Source organism: Phodopus roborovskii, unplaced genomic scaffold, assembly GCF_943737965.1.
Source record: "Phodopus roborovskii unplaced genomic scaffold, PHOROB, whole genome shotgun sequence".
Classification (NCBI taxonomy): Eukaryota; Metazoa; Chordata; class Mammalia; order Rodentia; family Cricetidae; genus Phodopus; species Phodopus roborovskii.
In genome coordinates, this window is record NW_026125444.1 from 7,297,362 (window position 1) to 7,320,804 (window position 23,443).

At 35.8% G+C, this 23,443-nt stretch overlaps 1 non-coding gene across 1 annotated transcript; it reads left to right on the plus strand.

The window, feature by feature from the left end:
- The first annotated feature begins 1,703 nt into the window (after positions 1-1,703).
- On the plus strand, positions 1,704-1,776 carry Trnak-cuu (transfer RNA lysine (anticodon CUU)). The gene has a single exon. It is a non-coding gene; the product is annotated as a tRNA-Lys (tRNA).
- The last annotated feature ends 21,667 nt before the right edge of the window (positions 1,777-23,443 follow it).

A 23,443-nucleotide genomic window follows, 5' to 3' on the forward strand; every position in this document is an offset into this window, starting at 1 on the left:
GTATGTCCTTTTCTCTCTATATTTCTTGCTTCAAACAGATAAACTCTTAAAGTAATTTCTTTCATGGTCACTAATCATTTGCTATGTGTGAATTAATCTGTTATGTCGACTATTTAATGAGTACTTTTTATTTCTTAAAAAAAAAAAAAAACAGATCCTACTTGTAAAGTACATAGCTAATTGAATATTCAACACCTCTGAGTGTATTTGTGGCTGAATAGCTTGTTATTCATGTGGGACTCTGAACAATGGGAGTAGCGGCTGTCTCTGACTCTTTTCTCTGCTTGTGGAACCCTTTTCCTCCTACTATTTTGCCTTGATGCGAAGGTATGTGCATGTTTTCTAATTAATTAATTAATTTAGTTTTCATTCTGACTGCAGTTTCTCCACCCTCCTGCCCCAACCCCCACTGCCCCTCAATCAACTCCTCCTCTGTTTCTGTTTGGAAAGGGGCAGACCTCCCCTATGTATCAATAAAACATGACATCTCAAGTTGTGGTAGTACTAAGCCCCCTTCCCTTGTATTAAAGGTAGGCAAGGCAATCCAGTATAAGGAATAGGTTCCCAAGAGTAGACACTCTAAGTGGATATTAGCTGTAAAGCAAAGAATAACCATGCTACAATCTATAGAACCAGAGAGGCTAGGTAATAAGGAGAACCCAAGGCAGGATACAAGGATGTCCCCAGGAAGGGGAAATAAAGAGATTTTCTGAGTCAATGGGAGCCTGTGGGGATGGAAATTTGAAGACTTTGTGTGTGTGTATGTGTGTGTGTGTGCACGTGCGTGCCGGGGGAAGGGGGGCTGCGAATGGAAGGGGAGTGTATTTGAAAGAGATGAGTGGAAATGGGGAGGCATTTGGAGGTCAGGTAGAGACCTGATGCAAGGGAATCTTCCATGTATTTACAAGGATGGCCCCTAGCAATAGTGGTTAAGTAGCTTAAACTGGCTATCTCCTGTGGTCAGATTGGTGGCTACCCCAAGTGATACCAGACAGCTTTCATCCAGTAATTTGTGGAAACAGATACAGGGGCTCACAGACAAACATTAGGCCGAGTTTGGGGAATGCAGCTGAAAAGAGAGATGAAGGATTGTAGGCCTGAGCTTATTGTAGCCTCTTAAGTATTGTTTGCTTTGATGTCCCTGGATGGCCTTAGGGGAGATGGAAGAAGGATGGATCTGAGTGAGAGGGGAGGTATGCAGGAGAGACCACAGGGAATGGAGGGAGGGGAAACTGTGGTTGGAATGTAATATATGAGAGAAAAAAAACTAAGCGAAAGAAACAAAATGAATATCATTAAAAATTATTTTATTTTTTTTTTAAATTTTACATATCCATCCCAGTTCCTTCTCCCTCCCTCCCCCTCCCTTTCTTCCTCCCTCTTACCCTCTCTCCCCTCTCACATGCACCATGACCACCCTCCCCTCCCATCCTCCCACCCCAATTCCATATATAGGGCAATGCCATCCAGGTGGGGTCATGTAGATCTGTCCGCCCCCCTCCCCCACCTTCCCCAACGGACAGGGTTTAACCAGGTGGACTCACCACAGCTTTGGGACATTTGCCTCTTCCTTACTGCAAAGGAGATCTTTGCCGCTAAAGCAGACCTAAAAAGGCACTTACCGCTTAACATTTTTTGCCCATTTCCGCACGGGACTTTGCATTTGTGCAGAGCCTCTCGGCGGCACCTGCCAGGCGGCACCTGCCCGGCTAGCTCAGTCGGTAGAGCATGAGACTCTTAATCTCAGGGTCGTGGGTTCAAGCCCCACGTTGGGTGCCATCTGTAAGAGTATGATTTTTCCGCCTGCCACCGCTGGTCTTGACCCGCCGCTGCACCGGCCCCAAATAATACACAGAGACTCTGTATTTGATACAATACTGTTGGCCTGGTTACTTGTTTTTTATCGGCTAGCTCTGCCTTTAATTATTAACCCATTTCTTCTGATCTATGTATTTCTCTTACCGGGGAGCCGGCGGCATACTGTTTTCTTTAGACTCTCCATTTTGACCCCTCCTTCCTACTTCCTATTTTCTCCTTGTCTCCTAGTCCCTCCTATCTTCCTTTCCTATTGGCCAACAGTGCTTTATTATTAACCAGTATGAGAAACATATACAGAATGACATCTCCCATCATAGATCTGTCAGGTCATTTGAAGTAGGGACTAGGACTTCTCTCCTGTCTCTAGGTTAAGGCAGTATCCCTCCATGGGGGATGTGTTCGCAAGGTCCTTTTGTGCACCAGGGATACATCCTGGTTCCACTGTCTGAGGTCCCTTAGACTGCTCAGTCCTTCTGGCTGAGACCCATATTAAGGGGGGCCTGAGTCAGTCCCATGCTGGCTTCCCAGCTATCAGTCTAGTGGCCGTTAGCTCCTCCTTGTTCAGGTCAGCTGTCTGTATGTGTTTCTGCAACCTGGTCTTGTCCTCTTTCTTTGCATCTGGATTCTAGTTCAACTCAGTGTTTAGTTGTGGGTATTTGCTTCTGTTTCCAACAGGTACTAGATTAGGGCTCCATTCTTACAAATTAATCTATATATTTATGCGAAAGTATCCATCATCTAAACATGGAGTTTCTTGTTGCTCCCCTTCTGTCTTGTGATCCACACATCTTTTTATTGGCTTATTTAGTATTTCTGATTATGTACTAAGCATACACACATCTGAATAATTATAGTTTAAATAATTTAGGCTTATTTTTATTTATTTGACCCTCTCAGATAATAAATAGGTTTTTATTTCAAATTTGTTGTTAGGGCTTCTTAGAATGTGGTTGTTTCAGTTTTAACTTAGTTTATGGGTACAGACATAAAACTGTGATAGTTTCTCTTTCCAAAGAAAGGCATATGTTTTGACCAAATACCCTGATTTTGATATTTATTTTATTATGAATAATCTCCTTGATTTCAATAGTTGTTGGAATCTCTGATCTGCACTTGGACCTTCCCGCTATTTCTTTTTAAATATATTTTAATTGAAATGGAATTATATTACTTCTATCTTTCCAGGTACTATCCCTTGAGACCCTTCTAAGCACCCTTAAGGAACATATATATGTATTTATGCACAGATATATAGATACAACATCCTGACCCCAATTTTGTTTTCCAAGGAACTAGGCATTTTTCTCAATGTTGCTTTCTCATTTGCTGCATCTATTTAACAAACCTGTATAGCATCTCTCTTATACTGGAAAATACCTATTTCTTATAAGGTATTCTCATTGTACTAACATTGTGGGTTTACTATTTTAAATAAATTAAAAAATATACTTACTAAAAAATTTTCCATGCAATGTATTTTATCATATTCTTTCCTCTCCATTAACTCCAAAGTCTTCCCCAATTCCCACTCAAATTCATTTTTTTTTCTCTTTCTCAAAAATAAAAGAGAAAGGCAACATAAAAACTAAAAACCCAAACAAACTAAAACAAGAGAAAATAAAACAAACAAACAAAAATACACAAACAAAACAAAATCACACACAGAAACATGGAGTTTGTTTTTTATTGGCCAACTATTCCAGGTCCTGGAGCCTACCCAGGAGTGTGACTAATCTTCTCAATGACAGTTCATTGAAGAAAACTCATATTTCCTTTCCCAAAAGGTAAACATTGCTACCTAATAAGGTAGCTTCCTTATTAGGATTGGCACTGTATATCCACTGTCCCTTCACTGGGGTTTGTCTGGGTTGAAATTATGCAGGATTTGTGTATGTTGTCACCATCTCTGTGAGTACACATGGCAGATAGTCCCATTGTATTTGGAAGACTCTCTTTTTCCTGCAGTCATTTACCACTGGTGGTTCTTAAAATCTTTCTGCCTCCTCATTCGTATATATCCCAGAACCTTGAAAGGAGGATTTTTATAAAGACATCCTAATTTGGTGCTCAGTGTTTTAGAACTGTTCATTCTCTGTGCAATATCTAGCTGTGGATATCTTTGTTAATTAATTATCATTGGTGGCAAAAAGAAGCTTCTCTGATAATGGCTGAGTGATGCACTGATATGTAGGTATAATAGAGAGATATGTTACTAGGAGTCATTCTGCACTATGTTCCTAGAATACTGGTAGAAGATTTTCCCTTAGGCTTGTGACATATCTAATCTCAGGTTCTTGCCACTTTAGCATTGTCTGGCATGAGTTTCATTCTGTGGGCTTTGTACCCAATTTTCTGGTAAAGAGATGAAGCTAGAAATCAGCAAAGTGTTTTAAATAAATACCTTGAATCAATAATATATTGAGCAATCACATACACAATTTAAGTTTTAAAATGCTCATTGATCCAGAGGCCTTTGTTAGTGACCCTATATCATAAAATACGGTAGATATCACCTGGGGTGGAAAGGCACTATTGCTGTCCACTATCCGGCACTCACGCACACAAATGTGCACACATTTATGAAGGCACACATACAAACCTGTACATACATATATTCTTAGACTCCTGAAAGTGTTCATTTATGTATACTTTTCTTAGAGAATATAAAAGGGGTCAGGAGCTAAATGTTTGAAATGCACTGCTCTAATATCTCAAAAATGAGAATTTGCTTGCTGACATAAATTATTTCCTTGTCAGGTACACGCATCCAAAAATATCACTCTGGGAAATACAGGAGTCTGTGGTAACACATAATAAAATTCCATACAAACGCACATTAGCAGACATGTTAATGAACATAGTTAAAATATTGTTTCAAAATAAAACCAATTTATCAGTCTGGAAATGTCCTGGTGAATGATGTTTAGCATTAGTTATTTTCTCCAACAGTCCAGCAGCACCAGGGCACTGAACTCTACAGAGGCAAAAATTATGTTCTAGAGAAGTTAGTGCTGTTCAAACTTCTAGTTAGTCATCAATAGCTTGAAAATTAATTGCTTTTAGATTTCCTTTCTTCAAAATTTGCTTATGCGAATTGGAAAGCATTCCTGTCACTTTTAGACTATTAACATACTATTTTTAGCTTATAGTGGTTCAGACTGAATCTGAACTCAAATTTGCAGAGTTTAGCAATTTAACAATAGCTTAAAATCTGTTAATTACTGCTCTAAATTTTCTCTCTGGGTGTCTTTGTGTCTCTCTCTGTCTCTGTGTCTCCCTGTCTCTCTCCATCTCTTTTTCTGTCCCCATCTCTGCCTCTTTCTTCTTCTTCTTCTTCTTCTTCTTCTTCTTCTTCTTCTTCTTCTTCTTCTTCTTCTTCTTCTTCTTCTTCTTCTTCTCCTTCTCCTTCTCCTTCTCCTTCTCCTTCTCCTCCTCCTTCTCTTTGTTCTCCTTCCTCTCCTCCTCTCTCTCTCTCTCTCTCTCTCTCTCTCTCTCTCTCTCTCTCTCTCTCTCTCTGTTTGAATATGGGTATGTGTATGAAGACCAGAGGTTGACATCAGGTATCTTCCTCTATCATTCTCCACCTTACTGTTCCAGATAGTGTCTCTTATTGAGGGTGGGCCTCACCAATTTGAGTAGGCTGACAGAACAAAAAGAAACAGGTATCTGCTTCCCTGTGTCCCACCTTCAGTGCTAAGTTTGCACACATAGACCACAGTGACTGGTTTTGTTTGTGGGTTTTAGGAATTTGAACTCAAATCATGACAGTTCTGTGCAAAGCACTTTACTGAGCCATCTCCTCAGACTCCTAAACCCAATATTTAATATTCTTTTACTTTTAGTATAGAGGAGGATGGTTATTGTTTCATGCCTTTGAGGGATGTACTACTCCTTTAATGATGCCACCTCTTTTTTATTTAAATAAGAAACAATCTTATTTTACATGTTAATACCAGTTCCATCTCCCTCCCATCCTCCCATGTCCCCTACCAAGCCCCCATCTCACCCCATAAAACACAACTCTTAATTCTTTAAATTTATGAATATCTCCATAAGGCAAAGTGGACTTGCTAATGTCGTTAGGATTAAAGAGATTATGCATGAAAACAAAAAAGACCTATTAATGGCCTACTGGGGAAAGTCACTTGGAGGAAGAGAGAGAGACAGAGAGAGACAGAGAGAGACAGAGAGATCATAGAGGGAGGGGAGAGGAAGGAATGAGAAGGGCAGAATAAGGAGGAAGAGAAGGAAATGGAATGGAAGTAAAGGGAAACTGTACTAATATATTTTAGGTAATTGCTTACATGGTTGTTGGGAGCTTGTTGAGTCCAGATTAATAAGATGGCAGAATTCTTCCATCCCTCTCTTTCAGGGGAGGTGATCCTGGGGGTAGTTTTTCTTTCTTTATTAAAAGAAAAAGACAAAGCAACACACTGGTGGACTGTTTAACATTCAAATGATATGCTACAGTTACAGAAACACTGCTATATGATGTATTTTTTATTGCAGGAATAAGTTACTAGAAATATTCTATGGTTATCTATCTGATCTACAACCTGCTGGTATTTGGACTTGACCAGAATATTAATTTAGAAATATATAACAATTTACAGAGAAAAGAAACAATTACCAAAAATAAATTTTAAAATCACATATTCTACAAGTTATAAATACAAAACTTATTTTTAAAGATTAGATGCTGCATAGAATCAAGGCTTCAAATATCTTATGCAATTAGAATGTATGCTATTTTGCTAATAAAAGAGTTCAAGTAGAGAGAATATTGTGTGATTGAATTTAGCCTGAACTGTAAGAACAGCTAATAAAAACCTATTTTGTCATTACACTGAATATTTATAATTAGGAATTTAAATTATTATAAATTGGTATATTGATTATGTGGTAATGATATGAATATGTATACATATCATTATATATGTATATATATATAATTATATAGAAATACATTCTTCTAAGTGTAATAGTAAATATAATTCATAACAACTGAAAAGATGTTTTCAGTGAAAGAATTATTAAAACTAACATATACATTCCTCAAATTTATTTCTACATGAAATTTTAATGAATCACATGATTCTATACATTTTAATATAATTAACAGATCATGTTATGTTTTACTAAAAGTCAAGTCTATAAATGTTGCTTAAATGCTATAAAGTTGCTTAAATGTTCACTCTGTTTTATTTTAAGATCATGTTATAAATTGTGAAACCATGCATTTTCTCTTTGTGCATTAGATTTTCCTTCTCTTTTTGTCAATAATTTGAAATGTGAAATATCTCTCATTATCCCAAGCATTTTAACATTTATATTAATTAAAATATGAACTTATTGTTGAAGGATTGATAACATAGGAAGTATATTTTAAATATATATCAATTTAGAAATTAAACCAATCAAAATAATTCTTTACAGGTGTTCCCATAGTCTGGACTACATAATTCTTCACTGGTGTGTCTTAACTCACGTATCCCAGGTGATTCTAGATTTTTTGTCAAGTTAGCAATGAATACTCACCATCACCATCACAAGTAGGGGTAAAAGGGCATTAATGTTTTACTTAGTAAATATTAATTTTTCTCTCTTCTGTCATATCCAATAGGTTCCTTCCACTTCTCTTATTGGGTAAATCATGGAGTTTTTCTTGGAATTCCAACTAGAAATCTCCCCTTAGCTCATTAATTTAGCCTTCCTCTCAATATTTACATCATGGAACTATTACTGCTTTCCGACAAAACTATTCTAAAGGATGACCTGCACCTTAAACTTTAAAAAAAAAATTATCATCCCAACACCTAAATCTTGGATAAGGTTCTACCAAACCCTTTCTGATATCTTGGTGAACCTATGGTGAGTGTCCTCTCTTACTGAGATGTGTAAAGTACCTGCTTTATTCAACTGTTAGTGTATTGTGGGTACATTAACACCATAGAGTTAAAAATTTGATTAGTGTCTCCAATTTAAAAAAAATGTTCTGTAAAACATTTTCAAGATTTAAATAAGGAGAAAAGAATAAAATGTAGTGCAGCTATGTTATTAAACATGGTAGTCAGAGCTGGTAATGGTAGCACAGACTTTGGAAGGCAGATGTGATATGGGCAGATCTCTGAGTTCAAGGCAACTATGGTCTACATAGTGAGTACCAGGAAAGTCAGGCCTACTAGAAAAGTTCTGTCTCAAAAACAAAGCGAAGCAAGCAAACAAACAAAAACTACAAAATGAGTAGGCAGGTGTTAGTGAGGAAGGTGCTTATACTGGTTGTCCTTCCCAACAACCCAGTTTTCACTTCACTTTATGGGGTCACAGAATAGAACTGTTCAATATGAAATTGCTTATGTACAACAGGAGAATATAGTCTGCCTGCGAGAAGTGAGATCAGATTGTTAGTGTTAGCAATGAACCCTTGTTCTGAGACTGTTTTGTGGAGGTTGGAGCTATTTGTTTATCTCCTTCTTTCTCTGGGTCCTGTGTAGGCTTATGCATCAATGGCTCTATTCTTCCAGTGCAGAGGCACAGGCTGAGCTCCTCTGTGAACATCACAATTCCACCTTGGTACCAGATAGTGTGGGTTTGTCTTGTGTCTGAGGCACAGGCAGAAACATCTTTCCCTCCAGTGCCAAGTAGTGAGTCTTATATTCTTGGATTCTCACTGTCTTCAAAATGTTATAAGGGTTTTTATGTATAAATGAGACAGAAAAAGACTTGATTCTCAAAGCACAACTTTTAGACTCTATTATCAACTTATGGGTACCTGTCTACCATCTCCTTAGAATATGAGATCAACAGATACTGTAATAAAGGACACCCAACATAACCCTTTTGTGTGATGGATTTTCTTCTTGACTTTCACATACTAATGCAGTATATTTACTCCACAAATTATGTTTATAGTAATTTTTAAAGGAAACAAAATTATTAAGTGTTAAGAGAGGCTATTTTAGCATAACCCTAAGAAGTTTATTTTTAATTTTAATATAAAGATTAAAAGGTGATGTCTACTCATTAAATATCAAATCAGTTAAAAATTAGTATGCAGTATACATAAGTAATATTCAGCTAGAATACAGATATTGTAGCACAGTAATGATTTTTAAAGTCAGTATCATGAAGTATGTAGAAAGTGAAGAATTCCTAATTTATATTAGTGTCTGAAGATAATTACCTAAGATTTCCCAAGTTTCAGTATATTTAAGGTCAATATCTTTTTTTATGATAATATTTTTTATTTAAATTTGAAACAAGCTTGCTTTACATGGCAATTCCAGTTCCTTCACCCTCCCCTCCTCCCCCATCAACGCCATCAACCCCCCATCCCATCCCATCCCATCCCATCCCATCCCATCCCATCCTATCCCATCCTCTTCTGCTTCCCTGGGAGGGTGAGGCCTTCCATGGGGGATCTTCAGAGTTTGTCATATCTTTTGGAGCAGGGCCTAGGCCCTTCCCCATGTATCTAGGCTGAAAGAGTCCTTTTATGTGGAATGGGCTCCCAAAGTCCATTTGTATACTAGGGTTAAATACTGGTCCACTACCAGAGGCCCCATACACTGCCCAGTCCTCCTAACTAACACCCAAGTTCAATATCTTAATTAAGTAATTGAGTTTTTTATTTCATTAAAAATGGCTTGATAATATTTACTGTAATGTCTTCATTGTAGAACACGAGTTCAAAAATATCAAAATTTATTTCCAGGTAGACAGGCACACAGAGATTAGTTGAGACACATGAGGATAGAATGTTAAGTACATTTCTTATCAATATAATTGATTTCAAAATAAATTTGACAAGAAAAAGATATAAAACTGAAACTGTCATTAAAGCAACAGAGTGGCTAAACTAAGAGAAGACATAAGGTAAATGAACTTCAGCTGCTTTATTATATTGCAATTTAATTATTTTGAAACTGTGATTATTTACTAGAACTTTGAATTATAATATATAACATATGTAACAGGCAAAGTATTTAAATCAATCTGTAAGTGAAAATTTCCAGTAAATGAACAGGAAGGTAATTTGTAAAAGGCATCTAATGTACAGTACTAAAGAAAGGACCTGATGAATTAGCCACTCCTAAAACATGTTGTGGAATATTTTTATTAATATAGGTAATAAGTGAGCATATAGTTATGATTTGTGACAAAGATAAAATACAGTGACACCTCAGTTCTTTCTATCTCTCTCAATATATATAATGTATATATCACATTATGTATACTATACATAATGTATATATGTATCATTCTTAGTCATTTATTGGAAAAATTTCTTTTACAGGTTGAATTGAAACCTTTGTATCCTGCATTTGCTATATATTATGATAACTTAGTAGTGTTTATTTATTCATGAACACACACAAACACACACACATACACACACATGTATATATATCCACAAATATATGTGTGTGTTTCTTCAGACATCCCATAAAGTTTTCTCTTCTGTATAATACCAACACAATTTAAAAATGGGTTAACACTACCAGACTCCATGTGGAGAAAACAGTACAGATGCAAAGTGCATCCGTGGATTAGCTCAAAAAATTATTTCTTCCATTTCCTTTTCTTGGAAAACAACTTTAGGCTGTACTAGAGTTATGAAAAAGAAGATCAAAAACATGCCACTCAGCATCTCCTTTGCGCTAACTGCCTTTGTAAGGTAGCCTTGAGAGTTCTTAATTTATGTAGAGTAGGATAAACTAGTTATGTTTTATAAATTATAAACTTGTAGGTCATAAGTTATGATCTTCAGTGTCATTTTTCCTTTCTCTATTATTAAACTCCTAAATCTTAATTGGAAACCTTACCATCCAGACAAATAGGTGAGTTTTAGACTTTCTTCTCTAAGTTACCATAGTACCTTATGTGACCAAAGATACATGAAGAAGTATGATATGAACAAATATTTTATTGAAAGTATTTATTAGCAAGGCAAGAAGCAAGGTGTTAGTTCAAAGACCACCTAAAAATCAAGGATTTCAAGGCCAGTTTAAACAATGAAGATGCTAGAATAAAATCCCTGGGTTAGATATGAAATAGCACAATGGATAACAGAGCCATGGCTTTAGCAAATTAGCAGACAGACCACCCAAGTCTGTTAATTAACAACAGTGAGGTTAAATAACTCTCTTCCATGTTCCCCCTATGACATTGGGAAGATTGCTGTCTACTTGTTGTGTCTCTAACCAGGTAATTTGTCTGCCATATTCTTGTTTCTTCTTCTTTTGTTTTGTTTTGTTTTTTCTTGAAATATAGATTTCACACTAGGAACACAAAATTGCCATTTTGAATTTAATGAAGTTGGCATAAAATCCAGTTTAAAGGATTCTGAAATCCTCAGCTAAATCTTTGTCCTTATAAAATTTCCTACCCAGAGATCAAATATCTACCATTAAAGGTAAATAAGCAAATAATAAATAAATAAATTTATAGTCACAAATTTGAAAGAACTTAAATTTACTTGACTTTTAGAAAATTTGACTTTTTTTTTATAAGTTAACAATACTGACATTTGAGACTTGAGTCTATGCCTACGTGAGTGAGAAAAGAGCGCATGCAAGGGGAGGCTGAGAATTCGTAACCGACAACCACATAAAACTGCATATGATGGTAAGGTTGTAGAAGTTACTTCTGAACCCCAAACATGCACTGTGGTATGCATCATACATTGATAACACACACACACACACACACACACACACACACACACACACACAAACACACAAAGAAAAAATAGTATTAGTTTGCGATAATATTTTCAAGTTTTGCCAAAGACCTGTAAATTAGAGGAGGAATCACATTGCAGCTAAGATTAAAGGAAAATATGAAAAGGAATAAATGCAGCTTCGTAAATAAGGGTACCTGCTGCCTATTGCCAAGCGTTCTACTTTGAAGGGATAACACTGTAATTTGAGATTTCTCAAAGTTATAAACAACAAGTGATTGTTAACTCTAAATTAAAATCCCATTGGAAGAAACCATGAAAGAGTCAAAACTCAAATAATGCAAAATCCATATTAGATTGGACTACAGCCTTAGGTTCTTACCAGAGTGGAATGTACCATGTTTAAGTCCGTGAGTTTTGGGTTATCTTTCTTTTAAGATAGCCCCAAGCATGCTTGAATAATAAAAGCATTCTTTTAAATGAAGTATGCATTACCCTAGTTCTAAGGTTTCTAGTATTTTTTTTATATTCAAAAGTATAAACTCCTAAAAACGTAAAAAACTTTGATGCCCCAGAGGAAAAAAAATGTAGCCTTTAATTTTGATGGTTTCCTCAGGCAATGAACACCACTGTTTCTTTGAAGAAAGGGCAGTGAGTTAGGAAGCTGTGTCTGTATGCAGTCATATGTTCACATCCGGAGGTATCCCAAATTTTATTGTGCTATTAAAACAGTTCTATTGTATGGTTGAATTCAAAGCAGAAATCAACATACATGCTCATTGTGACCCTCTCCCAGGAGAGTATTGAATTGGAAATAGAATGATGCTCTTAGTTTATTTTCAAACTGTTTCCAGCCTATTTCATGCCACCTCAATTACCCCACATTTTACTACAGTGTTCTGTATTTCAAATTCCCATTTGCTCCAAATGCATCATACATTTTCAATACCTGTAAATATCACAAACCTAGTGGTGTCTTCACATGCATACAAATATATGAATCTCCCCCTCTTTCTCTTTCTCTCTGTGTGTCTTCTGGAATTCTAGAAGTCTTTTCTTCTTTCTTTACTATACTTACTAGACTACAAGTTTGCTTATTATGTAAATATGACTGAAAAAGTCTTCCCTGAATGCCCTTCTCATACTGATGGATTTCCCTTGTTTTCTATCTACATTCCAAATTCTAAAACATTTTTAAATGTCAAGATAAATTCGTTCTCTTGGTACACACCATCTGTCTACAGATCTGAAAACAATAATATTAAACATCATGGATACTTTCATTCCTTCTCTTTCTACTTTATTCATTGTTTATGTGACTGAGCTGTCTTGTGTTTGTTTTCTTTGGACTTTCTTTTTCATTTTGTCTGCTTTGCAGATTGCTCCTGCATTTCATGAGATGGATATGGAATTTTCTTTGAGATTCTGAGATCACCTTCATACTAACATTATTGTGATATGTATATGCATGCTTTAAATCAGGGGGTAAATACTAAATGATTGTCCAGGCATCTCCTCTGAGTTTATGTTCAACTGCCTAGCCATGATAATTAGAATTAGGGGCATTATAGAAATCTACATTTTGGCCTGCTCAAGATTAAACATGTCATATTTTCCACCAAGACTAATGAATTATAAGCCCAAATGTTGTGATTTAGTTCCTTTCATCAGTCCCTCTATCCACATTCTATTTGTTCACTATAGTCATTGCCTCAAATGTTACAGCATCTCTCCATCTGGATTAGTACCTCTTTAATCTAGGTTATGAGTTTCCTTCCCTTAGAATGAGACCTGTTGACTCAGTTTGCCTTTAGGCTTGATGGCAACCTCTATTATTAGTGTTTTGCCATAAAGTTAAAGAGATCTTTTGAAAACACATTTCTTTCTTCTCATATATATATGTATATATATATATGATATATAAATATTATATACATATATATGATAAAGATGGAATATTAATATGCCCTGTATGTGGGTACAAAGAGATCCCAACACTGGGCTTCAAAGTCTTATTCTTTGTTTACATTTTTTTTAATTTCTTTTATTTCAGATGGACTCTCTCTTACCATGTAGTTTCAATCTAATGCAGACCTTGTCTCTGTTCCTGTCTGTGCTTCTTTTGCCTAAGATACTTCTACCTATTAACCATGACACTCGAACAACATTCCTAATCTTCTTGGTCAACTTTAGTACATCCAAGCCTAGGTTAATTGTGTAATCTGCAGGGTTCTTGCATGCTATGTAAGAAATAGATGAAAACTTTGAATTATAGTACCCATTGTGCCATGCAATTCTATTTTAAAAAATGCACATTTAACATATATTATGTTAAGTACCTCAAGAGTTCTTGTCTTATTTGTATTACTGAAGCTCTTCTATGGTTTTCTAGAAATGGCATAGAAATATTATTTTTTATAACTAAGGTAAAGAATAATATAAGCATAACAGGTTTTATATCCCAGTCAGAATAATTAATAGGCAAGCAATGAATGGAATAAAAGCAACAATGGAATTATTAGTTTAGGTACAGGCAAAAAGGATCTTATGAATTTTAGTGGAAAGAATACTTCTATTTGTATTTTACCATTCAAGAATGGTAAAATATCAATATATTGATGTGTTTCTAACACATCAAGTATCTTACATTACTTATGGGTATTAAGTAAAATCTTAATGTGCCGCTTGAAGTCTTTTGTCCTTCAGGCTAGACACAAGAGCCCATACCAGTTAATGAAACCGAAAGGATCTACATCTGGGAACTAGTTAGGTTGTTGGAATAACTAAATGGCCAAACTAAAACAGTTTAGGAATCAGTGATAGCCACGTGCACCTAAACACACAGACATAAGACTTTCAGGAGGAAATGTAGCAAGGCTCACAGTGAGTATACCCAAAGGCTTACCCACTGACAGATGTGACTCCATCTAATATTGTCCTGTGTGCTATCAGAGTTAGCCTTGCTCTCAGCTTTATGTCTTATTAAATGTGTTTTAAAAATTAGTTCATTTATATTTGAGGTTAAAGCATAGTTACATAATTCTGTCCTTTTCTCCCTCCAATCCATAGTATGTACCCTTTCTTGCTTTCTTTCAAATTCATGGCCTCTTCTTTTGCATTAATTGCTATTACAGTTATATAAATATTGATTTTTTTGAAGTATGGCATTTAAGACATGTATTCCAGTGGTTTTCTAGTACCCCAAATCATAACAGATACGAAGATAAAGTCTTAATTATATGTTATAATGAAAACACAATTTCAAGAATAATACATTGGATAGATGGTTCCTTTTGAAATTTCAATTGACTAAACTCATCAGCCCTTTAATAGTAAGCACTATCAGATTAAAAACCAGCATCCAACCAATGATCCTTAATATTTTTTATTTGTGAACAGTCACTTGAACAAAATAAGTTCAATTAAGAAATATATGTTCATTTCTGTACCCATAAAATGTCCATGTCACCCAATAGAATCCATGTCCTTTAGCCTTTTACTGATTAATTTCCCCTTTGACAGATTTTATTTTTCATTCCTTTTATCATTGGAGGGCTTTTTCCTGGGGAAGATGATTTCCCCTGCTCTCAGGATTCCTTAGTTGCCTGTAGTTCTTCGTGTAGGGTTGAAGCCATAGGTGTTTTCCCCTTCCACATAGTGTCATCCATCTTCTTCTTTATTTTAATTTTTGATTCTGGTAAAGTAAGGAAAGTACTTTTTCCTGAAAAACAGAATGCAGAGGATTGCATTTTACCTACTCTTAGCAAAAGTTGCTTGGGAAAGTTCCTTATTTCAGGGTGTGAAGAACTATTGAGTTTCTTATGTTAGATAATTACTTCTTCAAATATATTCTGTGCACTAATTTCTTTTGGGATTGAACTTGCCCACTTAAGACTCAGGGTATCACAGGAGGGTCATTTGCTTTGTGTTTTCTGACATCAATTCCAGTTTCTAATTCAGATATGAAATAAAGGCAGTCTTCTTGAAACTTCAGTTTATTCATTTTTATTGATATTCTAGGACTGCGGATTTCACTGCTGTAAGGCAGAATATCCTATCTCCTTGATATCAATGTGTAAATAATGAGCATTAACACAGTAAAATATTCAATAAAAAGTCATAATACCAAAGTTTCCCCTCAGCCAGTATCATTTTATCCATTGGAGTGGAGTGACTAAAACAACACCAAAAGTCCTGGAGGCTGTGCAAGGCAAGGCATATTTGAAGCCTGGTGTTTACCTGCTATCAATTTTATTTTACTAGATTTTTTATTCCTTTCAGAGCCTTGATCCCATCTTTTGAAATATTTAAATTTCCCAGAATCACAATATTTACTTAGTAATTTTTGAAGTTTGATTTTTATTTCCTCCTTGAAAATTTCATACATGTATACAACTTCTTTCTTTTTTCTGTTTCTGTTTCTGTTTCTTTCTTTCTTTCTTTATATACTTTTTGATTTTGTAAATAGTTTTATTGGTGTAGAGCCATAGGCACTAATTTCCCTAATGGAACCCTTTTGCACAATAATGAATGAGGTGAATACAGCTGACAGGCCATTTTCTTTCTTTTTTCTTTCTTTTTTTTTCATTCTCTCCTTTTACTGAAAATAGATTCTTTTCTCTATATCCTGAATACAGTTTTTTTCTCCCCTGTTCCTGCCAGTTTTCCCCTCCTTATCATCCCTCCAGATTCACTTCCTTTCTGTCTCTTTCTAGAAAAGTGTGGACTTTTTAAGAAGCTGGACATGGCAACTCAGCAGAAGGAAAGAACCCTAAAAACACAAGACTCAAAGACCTAGCCATTCATACTCAGGTGTCCCATAAAAATACTAAGCTGAAAGCTATAATGTATATACCAAAGGCCCAGTGCAGACCTGCATAGGCCCTGTGACTGCTGCTTCAGTCTTTGTGAGAGCAAAGGAGACTTGCTCACTTGAGTCAGAGCATCTTGAGCTCTTAGTACCATTTTAAGTTAAGAGAAGTTCTAGTCCCTACTTCAAATGATTTGACAGATTTAGATGACCCCTCTGGATGGCATTGCCCTACATGTGGAGTGAGGGGGGCTGGGAGGGGAGGGTGGTCAGGGTGCATGTGAGGGGGAGAGAGAGGGAAAGAGTGAGGTGAGGGAGGGAGGGAGGAAGGGAAGAAAGGGGGAAGGGAGGGAGGGAGGGAGAATCTGGGATCGATATGTTAAAAAAAAAAAAAAAAAAAAAAAAAAAAGAACAAGAATTCTTTTCCTGAAAAAAACAAAAAAACAAAAAATCAAAACCAAAAAGATTTCTTGATAACTGGTTTGCCACTTCCTAAGAAACAAGCAAGTAAGCAAACAAACCAACCAACCAACAACAAAAACCCATTTAATACATTTTGATGGTTTCTCTTCCAAGGTCAACTATTTCCCTTCCTTGTGCTTTATGTTTTAATATATGTGACAGAAATATACACACACATATTGGTAATTCTCCAGATGATGCATTTACTTGACGTAAATCAAGCTGCATTTAGAATTTCTGAATGAAGTACTGAAAACACACCCTGACTAAGGGACACTCTCTCTTTTTCTCGTTATCTCCTACTCCACCCCTCTACACTCACTGTGGTTCAAAAATGCATGTAAGTCACACAGAAAACTCTAGTTCATCAACAGCTTACTGAGAACAACCTCATCTCTAAGTCTTTTGGTTTTCGATGTGGTTAGATGGTAACACTATAATGTCAAATACTAGTGAGTATAGTCTTAAAATGTTCTTTCTTTTGACTGCAAAAGGAATGTATAAATGCTGCTTGCATCTATATTTTAATAGTTTAGCATCAAATGATGTTTAATAGTTCAAGAAATAATGTAACTGACATCAACTTGTACTGTTACATTTATTTAAAAAAGCTCAAAATCATGCTGCTAAGCCACATGCTACGATGCAGGAAATTAAACATCTATTAAGTTCTTGTATAAATATGTGTACATATATAAATATTTAAACATATATGTTTTTAATTTCTTGCATAAAAACACTAAAACACTCTATCATAAAACATGACCATTTATGCAGTTATGCAGTTCTAAACTCTTTCATTTAATTTGTCTTTTCCTGTATCTGATACCTGGAAACCATAATACAGTGTTTTTCAAAACACAAAGCACATCTAAATTTTGATTAAGTTTTTGCATGAAAAAACAATGGCTGATATTTTAAACATGTTCAATTATCCTTATTCATTAATTCTGCACCAATATTAGTACTGCACAGAGCTCCGGAACAATATTAAAAATCTACTTTGCCTTCAAATGTTACCTTTGGATATTACACATATCTTGTATAACTAGGTTCCTATGTTGTCAAAAAAACATTATTTTTAAAGTGATAGACCTCCTTGGAATGACTGAAAGAAAACATGGGATTAATTAAATTTGATGCAGACACCACCAGAATCAGGAAGAGTTAGACTAATAATTTGCTCTTAATTTCACACAATTTGCTTACAGGGCATAGAATTCAAACTACAATTGACCTGGAAGCTTTCTCACTGCTTGCTAGGTTACATAGAAACAGAAGACAGGATACAGCCCTCTGCTGAACAAAATTCTTCAATAGTCTTACCCAGCTATGGATTTTGTATATTACAAGGTCCTGCAGGCAAAATGTACCCATTCATTTAACAGGGGGATTATTGTTTGGGGGTACAAATGCCCACATTCTAGTAGGATCTGAGGCCTGCTACACATACCAGGTACTGTAAACCTAACCAAAGCTTATAGTGAGTGATGCATGTCCTAGAGAGGAAAGTGGTCTTTAGTGAATGGACATATTATCACGGTGCCCTCTAAATGTGTGTGATTATGTTCATGGATTAACATTGTTCTCAGCCTTGATCACAGAAGCTCCTTTTTGTAGAAGGTGAAGATTAGAGCAGAGACTTGCATTCATTCACTCAAGTGTTGAGAATAAGTAACATTTATAAGTTCATCACCCTAAAGGAGCATCTATAATACCCCTTTAAGTCCCATAGAACAGGAGGGGACAAAAAAGATGGTATGACCTAGAAGATACATATGAGATCTACTAAAAGCTACTTTTTCATTATTACATGGCCAGTGCAACCATGGATACGTCATATCTGTCAGTATTTACACAAAACATCTAAACACATACATACATATGTACACAAACTTACATGCATACATGTATAACATGCATACTAACATATATACACAAACATGCATATGCACACATAAACACACATGCATAAACACATGGGTAGATAAAATTAGGAGAAGGGCTAGTTTGGAAGATGAAGTATTCATTAGGAGTGTAAAGAGAATATGATGGAAATAAGGATGGATATGAATATGATTGTGATCTATTATATACATGTGTGAAACTGAAAAGAATTTAAACTTACACTGCTATACTTCCTGACACTACTCCAAACATTTCTTCTAAATATCTTAAAAGATATTATGTTTAAGCAAAGAAATTGCTGTGTTTCCTCTTCTAACACCAAACAAAGCAGACTTTTAGTGAACTATGCCTAGAACTAACAGCTTACAGACAGATTTCATCTCCAAATCACAATTAAAAAGTTTTAAGATATTTACTCCTGGTCAGAAAAATTTTTTCTTCTGAATAGTTTTACAGTAAGCAGTGTTCTTTATTTTGTCCATGAACTCATTCCCCATCCTCTGCAAGCACCTTCTTGTAGAGACAGCGACTATGTACATGTTGAAGTATATCCTTCCTGCCCATGCTTTTTAGTCTTCTGCACTGTATTTTAATGTAAATGACAATGAGAAGTGTTTGAATTATTTTAAAACTTGAAATGGCACGTCATGTTATCCTTCAACTTGATGGTTTTCAATCATTTATTGCAATGCACTCATGGCAACAAATTTAACCTCTAATGACTGTACAGTGCGTTGCCCTTCATTATGTAAATGTATTACATTTTCTTGTATAAACAGAACTCACTGTTTCCATCCATTTGTCACCTATTGTTCCTATTGTACTCGGTGCTGATTATCTTTACGAATAATTACTGTTTTCAACAAATTATGAAGCACTGCACTACCCACTTCTCTGGCTCTTCTAGGTCTTGCCAAGTTGCTCTACAAAATAGCTGCACTAATGAACACACTTCCCATATTTCTGATTTTCTACAATGTAGCAGACATCTAACATTAAATTTTGCCATTACATCAATGAACACACAAAAGTACTCGTTTATAATTTGCATTTACCTAATTAGTAGGAAGTCTGAACTTCATCTTAAAATATTTCATAAGCTTCCTTAAATAATTCTTATGATAAAATATCACTAATAGCTTTACTTAAGTAAGCAATTTAACAAATAATACCACTTAAATCTCAAATTGTAAAAAGGGCCTTGACTATTATGTTAGAAAGTATTTAATGTAGTTTAGAAATAGATAAGACTTACACTGAATTATTTTGTATATATAGATACAGTTGTTGATGTGGGTGACTGCTCTGTTTTTTGAGGCAGAGTACATTCTAGACTGCCATGGAATTCAGTCCTCAGTCCACAGCACAGTGGCAGAAGCCTTAAGAAAGAGTCCAGTGAGAGGTTCTTGTGTTATCAAGGATGCATTTTGAAGGGAATGTTGTCCCCTCAACTCCTCCTCCTTCATCTTTTCCTTTCTGGTAAGGAAGTGAACACCTTGAACTCTGACAAGTTCCTGATGTTTTGCCTCACTACAGTCCTGAAATCACTGAGACCAAAAGATGATGGATGGAAATCCCCAAAACTATAAGGTAAAGTGAAAATTTTCTTTGAAAGTTTGTGGTCTCAAGTATTTATTAGTGACACAAATCTGAATAATGTCTGATAGAGCATGACTCAATTCATTTTCAGTAAAATCTTATTCAAACTGACATTGACCGACAATGAAAGCAGACTTAGAAATGTAGCATGAATTTGGCATTTCAAGTCATTGACGTCTGGGTCACTATTCTCAAACCTATATTGAACATATTTAATATATAAAAGAACAAAGGTTACAATTGCCTTTTATAGCGAAAAAAAATCTCAATACACTAAATTTCTAGTAAAGTTTTATACATAGAGATACCAACAAACTTAATTTATGATTTATATTGTTGTTCCATGAAATAAAATTTTAGGTTAGTTTTAAAAATGTATCAACTTGAAGGAAAGACGGAAAGGAAAACATTTGACTTAGGTCAGGGAAGCAGGTAGCTGACTGTCTTACCTCTCCCTCCTTTCCTCAAAATCAATTTCCCAGGCTTACATGTAGCTCTGTGGCTGATCACCTGCTGCAACCTCGTGCACGCCCTTCTTCCCCATCTCTAGTGGGTCACACAAATCTTTCCCTCCAATCCTCCTTTTCCCCACCCACTGCTTTATCCTAGCCCCCAGCTTCAGCAGGCATCCTGGGGGAACACATCACACACTCAGCTATGGAAGCAGGTATGCCAACTGCAGATCTCTCTCCCTCTTCTCCTCCAAAAGCAGATGCCACACTTACACATAGCTCTGTAACTGACCACTGACTGCAGCCTCCCTGTCCTCTCTGTCCCCATTTCCAGTGAATCCTGCAGATCTTCTCTAGTCTTTCTCTACATTCGTCCTGTGATCCTAATTTCCAACTCTAGCCGGTGTTCCTTGGGAAACCGGCAGCCAAGCCTGCTAGAGAAACAAATAGGCCAGCAAAAGGAGGTTGGTGTTATATTTCTCCTCTGGTAACATGCAAAGTCTTAGTTATGGTTTTAATTGCTGTGAAGAAACACAAGAAGTTTTATAAAGGAAAACATTTAATTGGGGTGACTTGCAGTTTCAGAGGTTGAGTTCATTAACATCATGATGAGAAACATGGTACAGGCAGGCAAGCATAGTGCTAGAAAAGGAACTGAGGGTTCTGAATCTTGCTCCACACTGTCTCATGATATTCTGCTATACTCTTAGATTAGTAGGCTTCTCAGACATCACCACATTTCTGCTGTGTTTGAATGTATGTGCGTGTGAGCTGCTCATCATGAAAGGAGAGAATTCAGTATTTAGATGTGAACTTGTGAAGTTGGAGGTGAAAAGATGAACAGTAGGAAACAGATGGAAAATTCCCAGAGAATGGGAAGGGATGATAAAGATGTGTGATTCCTCGGTAGAAGGAGCACTTGGTCATTTGAAGCAGGTAGGCAGGTACATGCTGGGAGTCTATGAATATTTTGTGTTAGAAGAATTTTCTCATCTCACCTGAAAGGAAAATAAATCCTGTCTTCAATGATTTTAGATGTAAAAGAAGAAACTACAAAATCAAAAGTTTACCTTTCTTGTCTTTTTACCTTGGTTTATAAAGTTAAAAGGGACTACATGAGTATGGATAATTATTGTTTTCAACCAATCCTCACTAAATGTAATTACAACTCTGTCTTCTAACCAACCATTTTCTACAGATACTAATGTTTGAATAGCACTTGAAATTCTACGTAGCATGCCAAAAATTCCACATCTTCACACACCCCTACTGTATATCACACTTTTATTTGGTCTTTTGTCACAGATTCTTAGAACCAACATATGTGAAGGGAATTCTCCATAAAAAGTTTCACGATTAAAATAGACTAAAAGCCCTTGAACTGCTTCATGAGGTTTACACAGAGAAAGCATACATCGTAGCATGTTGCACTGGCTGAAATGCTTAGAGCTTTGAAATTTTATCTTAGTTGATCACTCTAGGAGATCTTGAGAACTACATGGCATTTTCTGAGGCTACAGCTTGGCACAACCTAGTGAAACTAAGTAAAAATCCTTTCCTTATTTAACCACAAAATACATCTGTGGATCATAAAATGTTGCTCTATAAATTTTTCTTTATATGAGATAGACCCAATGAGACTTCATCAATTCAATTTTTTTGTTCTACTTACATTAGTTTACTATCTATTGCTGTGATAAAGACCTTGACGAAAAGCTACATGAGAGAAAAAGTTTTATTTGATTTAAAGATTACAGGCTATCATTGAGGGAAGTCAGGCAGGGACTCAAACAGAAGAGTTACTTGGAGGAAAAGGTTGATGCAGAGGCAATAAGGAAAACTTTATTGTCTTCTTCCAGCTTTTACTATGCATGCTTTCTTATACAATCCAGGACCACCTACCTACCTGGGGCGGTACCACACACAGTGGGTTGGACTCCCTGACACACAAAAACTAAGAGAATAACCTGAGAAAATGTAAACATTTTCTCAGTTGAGGTTCTTTATTTCCAAGTTACTCCAGCTTCTGTCAAGTTGATAGAAGCAATAAAAAACAATTAAACAGCACAATTTCTTAACTTTATTGGACTGTGAAACACCTAATAGAATAGTAAAGCACCTCCATGCATGTACATGCACTGAAGTGTATGTGACAGTATTCTCAGTTTGTACTAACTAAGGTGCAATGTCAAACTTCAATGTGAGCAGCCATTTTTCCATAGACTGGGGCCCAAGTGGGAAAAAATAGAGGAAAAGGAAATAGTAAGACAATGTAACCATCTCTGCCTCCTGCCTGTGCAACAGGCCCCCATTTTCATGATGGGCTGAACAAACCTCCAAATCAATGAAGCCAAGGGATCTGGAGTGCAGTTTATGAATCAATAAACTCAAACTAGGTTGTTAAATGTTTTGTCAGAGCAATGAAAATTCTAAAACTGACTAGATACTGACAGAATAACTCCAAAATTAATGCTGAGATCACATCAGGAAGTTTGATTTTCATATTTGAGAAAATCTTACATTCTTTTAGCTTAATGACTGTTGGGAATTTGATTATTAACAGGTATAAGTATAATAAGTTGATCTGAACAACAAGCATTAAGCCCAAGATTCTACCCAGACAAACAGATCAGAATTCAGAACATGTTTGAGTAGGAACTTTCCTTAACTTCTTCTTTTTTTGGATATTCATTATTCTGACAGAGGACAAGT